Here is a 6,740-nt window from a genome sequence, read left to right on the forward strand (position 1 = left end):
GTGTGAAGTTTGGGGCAGATTGGACACTGCATGCCTGAGTTACAGTAACTTCCTCTTTCTCTGCATTAATAGCATGCTTTAGCACTTAGCTAAGTGTTGCTAGCATGTTTTAGTATGTTTCTAGCAAATTGCCAGCCTATGAAACAGTTGCTGACGATTTTTAATGTTCCTAGGAGTCCATAACAGTGCTTAGCATGTCACTTCCTGTTGCCAGCAGGTGGCGCTATGACTATAACCGAAAACGGGCATGTAGATGTGTTCAGGACAGGACTCTTATCAAACTTGTTAAATTTGGGGCAGATTGGACACTGCATGTCTGAGTTACAGAAACTTCTTGTTTCACTGCATTAATAGCATGCTTTAGCACTTAGCTAAGTGTTGCTAGCATGTTTTAGTATGTTTCTAGCAAGTTGCCAGCCTATGAAACAGTTGCTGACGGATTTTTAATATGTTCCTAGGATTCCATAACAGTGTTAAGCATGTCACTTCCTGCTGCCAGAAGGTGGCGCTATGAGAATAACTGAATTTGGGTTTAAAACAATAATGAGATAAGAAGGGCGGTGTAAGACAATAGACAGGAGAGCACATGGCACACAAACACACAACAAGCCATGTGCTCAAACAAACACACAGTGACATCTAGGGGCTGTTTCATAAAAGACGCTATGAAAAGCGGGGATTCAAGTCCAAAACCTGACTTGAAATAACCTAACAAATCAATCGGGACTAAAGCGGTTTCATAAACGACCATTTAAATTCACGCAATCTCACTAATTCAATCCAGGTTCAATGAGTCAGGATAATTTGATGTGCACGCTTATTCTTAAGCAGCATCAAATTGATCCACCATGGCAAACGGCGCATATTTGTGCTGATTAACGCATTTGAGACATTGTGTTTTCCTCCGTGCATGATTGACACATCACAGGTATATTTTTCATCTGTAAATGTTAGAAAGTCATGCAAATATATCCATTTTGCTGTCAGGAGTGGGTGAGGTTTACGTAAGTGAACGAGAGCTGCTGCGCACATGTGTGCTACACAGATGGAGCAGAATAGAATAATAGCGCAATAATTCTGAATAAAATATACATTCTGCTAAAATATATGTTGTTGGACATTAAATATGACACATGTAGAATTTTAATCCTACATATAAGTGTATTTTTTTATCATAGCAGTAACTGTAAATCAAATGTAAGCTGGCTAATACAGCCCTACTATCTCAAATGAGTTAAATGTGTGTTCCTCTTATCAGTTCAAATGTAGTCTAATTTCTATTATTTATTTTCATTTTTAATTCAGTGGTTTTAACTTTTAATTCAGTGTTTTTAATGCTTTAATGCTTTAAAGAGCAATTTTAGATTGTAATGTTTTAATGTTCTACTAATAACCATAAAAGGTACAGCTGTCATAAAACCAGAGAGAAAGGCTGCACGGCTAGAAACTGCAGATCAACTAATGTGCAAGTAGCAACTATGTTAAAATGTTTTCATATATCTTTAAAAAAAAAAAAAAGGGTCATTACATTTTGGGCACAATACATGAAATACAGCTGGTTGTAGCCTATTTTTTTACTTATTTGATTATTTAAGTTGCATTCTCTGTATGCTTTTATTTTTGGACTAATAATAAAGTCAACTAATTGTATGTGAGAGAGACAGTGGTAATATCAATGTGTTCCTATTGGTCAGTGTTAGAGGAGCTCAGCTTAGCCTGACAGTTAGCCTGCTCCGGACCAGATTAGTTTCCCAGCATAAGTTGCCAGAGTGACTGATCTTAAGCTATGGTAAATTTGCTTTATGAAACCAAATCAAGTGAAAATAAGTCAGACTAACTGAAATAAGCCTGGCTTATTTGGTCAACTTGTTTTATGAAACAGCCCCCTGGTAGCCAACTAGGGCACACCAGCAGAACTGTGACAGGTTGGTGCCATGACTCAGAACACCCCCCTCCCAGTCCCACCACATCTCCCAAGCAGTTTCATTATTTTTGTTACTATGTGTCTCTTGTAAAATGCTTTAAACTTTAAACATTATTTTAATAATGACCATTTACTTCTGTCCCTAGCCCCATTTACATGTAAGGATCCTATAAAAATATCCACAGTAAACAAGAGAAATGATAGAGAAGAGAAAATAAAAGAAGAAAGAGGGGAAAAAAGCCAGATCCTCATGTGCACCTATAGAGTTCAGGTCCGTCCTTATTAGGCAACTGGTGTTTTTTCTTACACAAATGCATCACTTCGCTTCAAAAACCCTTTATAATGACTATGAATGTGTCGGTTAAAAAAATTAGCAATGAGATATTTTAATTATTTAAGTATAAACTATAGTGTTTTCTGAGTCAGTGTCCATCGCAAAGATACAGTTTACACAACGCTTACTCGCCATCTCTAAAAGTTGATATCAGCAGCTTTGTGTATAGGTTTTAAGAGGAAACTCTTATCTAAGAACTTTTACTGCTATTTAGGAGAACTCTTAGTGCTAAGATAAAATGTTTTGTGCACTAACTTGAGAAAACTATTGGCCTTTAGAGCTGTTTTACAGCAGAACTCGAACGGTCACAAACTGTCATAGCTGAGTTTCCATAATTGCCTCTGCTATTTTTTTTTGTTTATCTCTGTGAAGGTGCTTTGACACAATCTGTATTGTATAAATCACTACAAAAATAAAGGTGACTTGACTTAACTTGACAGGAAGTCTGAGCCAATTTTGTCCTAATATCGCTGCTTTATATGGCCTACCAAAAATGCTGAGATCAATAAATGAACAGTAGACAACTGATTGCACTGATGCATACTAGGGAAAAATAGAAGAGTGGTGGTGGAAGCACGAGGGAGGTGGAGAACAGCAGGACAGAGTGTCGATTATGAGTCACATCAAGTGATCAATGATTTCATTAATAAGACGGATCATATGGCTGTCACCACACTGTCATTGGTGTGAGAAATTATCCCATAGCACATTTAGCAAACCTAAATTCCCTTCCACTTGGGAATACCGGAATTACCCCCATACACACATATCCACACATCCATTCAATAATTCCCCGTTAGTGTAACAGCCCTGCACCAAACAGAGAAAAAAAAAGGGGGCGGGGGGACAGGTCAGACAGGACAAAAAAATGAAAAGAACGTCAGAATAAACAGCTCAGAGAGGGAGAGAGACAGGAAGAGGAAAGGAGAAAATCCATTTTGAGGCCCCATTTTCAATTAGGCTCCACAAGCTGTTATCACAGGTGTCGCAGAATAGGGCTGAGTAAGGGAGAGTGGCTGCTATCCGCCTGCTGAAATGAACACTTATCTGCACGCCACAAAGATGGGCCAGGACAGACTATCTGTAAATTACTTTCCGGCCATGCTGCTAACAGGAACTTTATTTCTGTCAGATGACATTCGCTTCTATTTGCTGCTGATCATTTAAATGGCCGCTTAAAAGAGGGATGTCACCTCTGCCTCTCTCTTTCTGTTCGCTCGGGCTCTCTTTTCATCCATTTGATAGGCCCATCTTTTTTTCCGGAGGTATAAAGGCTTATCACAATCTCAAAATACACCTGAATTAATTTTTGGTATTAAAAAAACTTTAAGCTACAGTGAATCAGCAAAAACAAACAAATTAAAAAATATTATTTAGTTCAGAAAGTTAAACCATGCACCTTAGCCTTTTGTCACCAAGGTGCAAGATCCAGTTTCCAATGTAGATCTGTTCTGCTGGTTTTAACTAAAGAAATGACAGTTCTTTTCGAGGAAAATCAACTGCAATTATACTATATACAAGCTATAATTTAACTAAAACCCCTTAACCCCTCAAATAATTCACAGATTAATTTAGCCCCTGAACCTGTGTGACATTTTACATCGTTTTATAGTGATATATAAAATTATTTATTTCAATGTATTTATAAAATTTTAATTATTAGTAGCCTCAAGTTTGACAAGTTTCAAAGAGGCTTCCCCAACACGGTTTACACTGAACTCTTCTCAAATTATTTAAAACGTGACAAACTTGAAGCCTGACAAACTTCCAAAGTTTTCCCTCTTTTTTTCCTCTATTTGTCCTTGCTTCTTCACTTCCCTCCCTCCGTTCTTCATGCTTCCTTCATTCTTGTTCATTTCATCACTCTGGCATCCATGAAAAAGTATGACAAACCAACAATACCAAAACGATTGTGCACTCTCATTCTCCATGTCCCTCTGTCCTCTCTCTCACTCTGAACAGCAGGTGCCTTTTTGCCCCTTTCTCCTTTTTAATTAACAAATTATTCCATGACGACCAGGTTCATTCAGTTGAAGCACACGAACATCTCTCTCTCTTTCTCTTTCTCTTTCTCTCTCTCCCTCTCACGGTCCAGGCAGCAACAATAGAATCAGAGGACTTTGTTGTCCACCTGCCTAGCAAATGATGTGAGTTGCAGAGGAGGGAAGCCCCCCTTCCTTTGCTCCTTCCAAAGAGGACCAATCAGGCCATTGTGGTGGCACAGTCGGTTCCTTTGAGCTGTCAGGCCAGGGGAGCCGGTCCACAGATGAATGCTTTGCAGCCCTGCGCCAGTCTTTAGCTAACCATGTGGGAATGCTCCCTACCAAGCATGCACAATTACAGACTCCAGCTAAACTTTACATAAACTTTTACTCCGTGTGGTTAGAGAAAGTGGAAAGGAATAAAAGTATTAAAGGGGTCATATGATGCTGCTAAAAATAACATTATTTTGCATGACGACCCCAGGCTGGACTCCTCTTCGTCCACGGTGAAAGCCGATCCAGCGATCGACAGCGCGAAGTTGAAGTATTTCCTCAGCGACCAGCACGGATCAGCTCCAGGCATGACGAAGCGATATCGTCCTCTTTTGAAAGGCCAAAGAAAGTAGTTTCGCTTTCACAACGAAGCACACAGCGCCTTCACGACATGGCGGCGGCGGCAACAATACTACAGAGAGAATAAAAGTTACGCCTTCTTTCTTTGCGTGAACATTTGGGCGGCGTTATGCAAATCTTCTCAGATAGTGACGTAGGTATGTGGGGGGATGATAGAACGAGCCGTTTTAGGTAGGTGTGGCTGACTCTTAACTTTTATAAAGAATGTCTCTTTGGATTTGAGACTTTAGTCTTTGCAACTTTACAGATCTTCTTTGTGCACCAAGAGCTTGTAACACTCCAAAGAGAAAGGAAAAATTTAAATTGCATCATATGACCCCTTTAAGGTAAAGGAGAAGGAAATGGGAAAAGAGAAATGTTCATGCATTGCATATTCTTGTACCCCAATAGGTAAAGCATAACTAACAGCCCAAAGTCATGGGGTTGATTACACCCCATACTTGAATGTCCCTTTCACTGCTGCACATGCTGACATGTTTATTTATAAGAATAATCTAATAAAAATATTTTTTTTAAAATACCATTATGCAAATACTTAAAAAAAATTATATTTAATCATTTATAGATAAAAATTACAAAGAATAAACCATTGTTACATATAATATAATTATTATTTATAAATAAACACATAATAATAACGATAATAATAATTCTTATGCATAATCAAATAATAGTAATAATTATTTTATTATACAGTATTTCCTTTGTTGACTCTAAATTAATCTGATGTATTCAACGTGTAAATATGTTAATAATTATTATATAAATTATTAGTGGAAAAGGATGATATATGATTAGTTACGACGTATATATATATTTACATCCTTAAAAAAATTCTAAACTACAAATCTTTCATTAATTTGAAATAATCCAGTGATCTTTTCCCATTTGAAATCAAACTTGGATTACTTTACTCCCTACAAGCTACTCTTTCTCAAAACCATTCAAGATTGCATTTCATTCTTTTTTTAAACTCTAACTCCACATTCTCACTGTATTATTTGGGGTTTCCCCTTCTGAAGATCCCCCAGACACGCCTAGACTGATCTTGGATCAGTTTCAGCATTTAGCCGATCCAGGGTCTGTCGGGACAAAGAGGTGGGACAATTGGCCGCTGCCACTGTTGGGCCTTTCACAATTGCCTTTTGTTAGTCTTGAGGGGGCGGCCCGGGCAACATGGGTTAAAGTTGACTGGGGTTTAGGTTACATCAGATAAGAGGTTATGAGTATTGGAAGACCAAGAGAATGCAGGGTTATTATAACCACACCAGGAAAGTGTAAGCTATCTAATGGCTGTGGTAAGACCCTTCGGGGGGCAGGCCTAGGGTCTGTTGTGATAGATGCTTGTGGTCAGGACTGCTTTTAATCAGTGGTGGAAAGAGTACTGAAAAAATATACTCAAGTAAAAGTACCATTACCTTCCAAAAAATGTAGTGTGAGTAGAGTAAAAGTACTTGTCCAAAAAACTACTTGAGTAAGAGTAAAAGAGTAGCCTATATAAAAGTACTCATGAGTATTGAGTAGTGAGTACTGAGCTGTGGATTCTACCCCCTCATAATAAACGCTGTACACCGCAATTGATACATTTTAAAAACGTTGTACATTCTGTAATTCACATTATCTTATTTGTCATAAAGAATGAAGAATATCTATCATTCAGTTTTAATTTTGACTGCCAACTCTTTAAAATACATCAAAACACTGTGGATTCTACCCCCTCATAATAAACGCTGTACACCGCAATTGATACATTTTAAAAACGTTGTACATTCTGTAATTCACATTATCTTATTTGTCATAAAGAATGAAGAATATCTATCATTCAGTTTTAATTTTGACTGCCAACTCTTTAAAATACATCAAAACA

General features: G+C 37.8%; 1 protein-coding gene and 1 long non-coding RNA gene across 2 annotated transcripts in view; one reads left to right on the forward strand and one right to left on the reverse strand.

The window, feature by feature from the left end:
- LOC107598191 (uncharacterized) overlaps nt 1-1,589 on the forward strand; it is a 19,546-nt gene extending 17,957 nt beyond the window's left edge. Inside the window, exon 3 of the long non-coding RNA XR_001610529.1 lies at nt 1,520-1,589. This is a non-coding gene — a long non-coding RNA (uncharacterized lncRNA). The remainder of the gene's footprint in view (nt 1-1,519) is intronic.
- Nucleotides 1-6,740, reverse strand: part of LOC107598188 (transcriptional activator GLI3-like) — a 134,026-nt gene that overhangs the window by 65,359 nt on the left and 61,927 nt on the right. The gene's annotated exons all lie outside the window — the stretch shown is intronic.

This window comes from Sinocyclocheilus grahami, unplaced genomic scaffold (genome assembly GCF_001515645.1).
Source record: "Sinocyclocheilus grahami isolate Dianchi unplaced genomic scaffold, SAMN03320097.WGS_v1.1 scaffold247.1, whole genome shotgun sequence".
Lineage (NCBI taxonomy): Eukaryota > Metazoa > Chordata > Actinopteri > Cypriniformes > Cyprinidae > Sinocyclocheilus > Sinocyclocheilus grahami.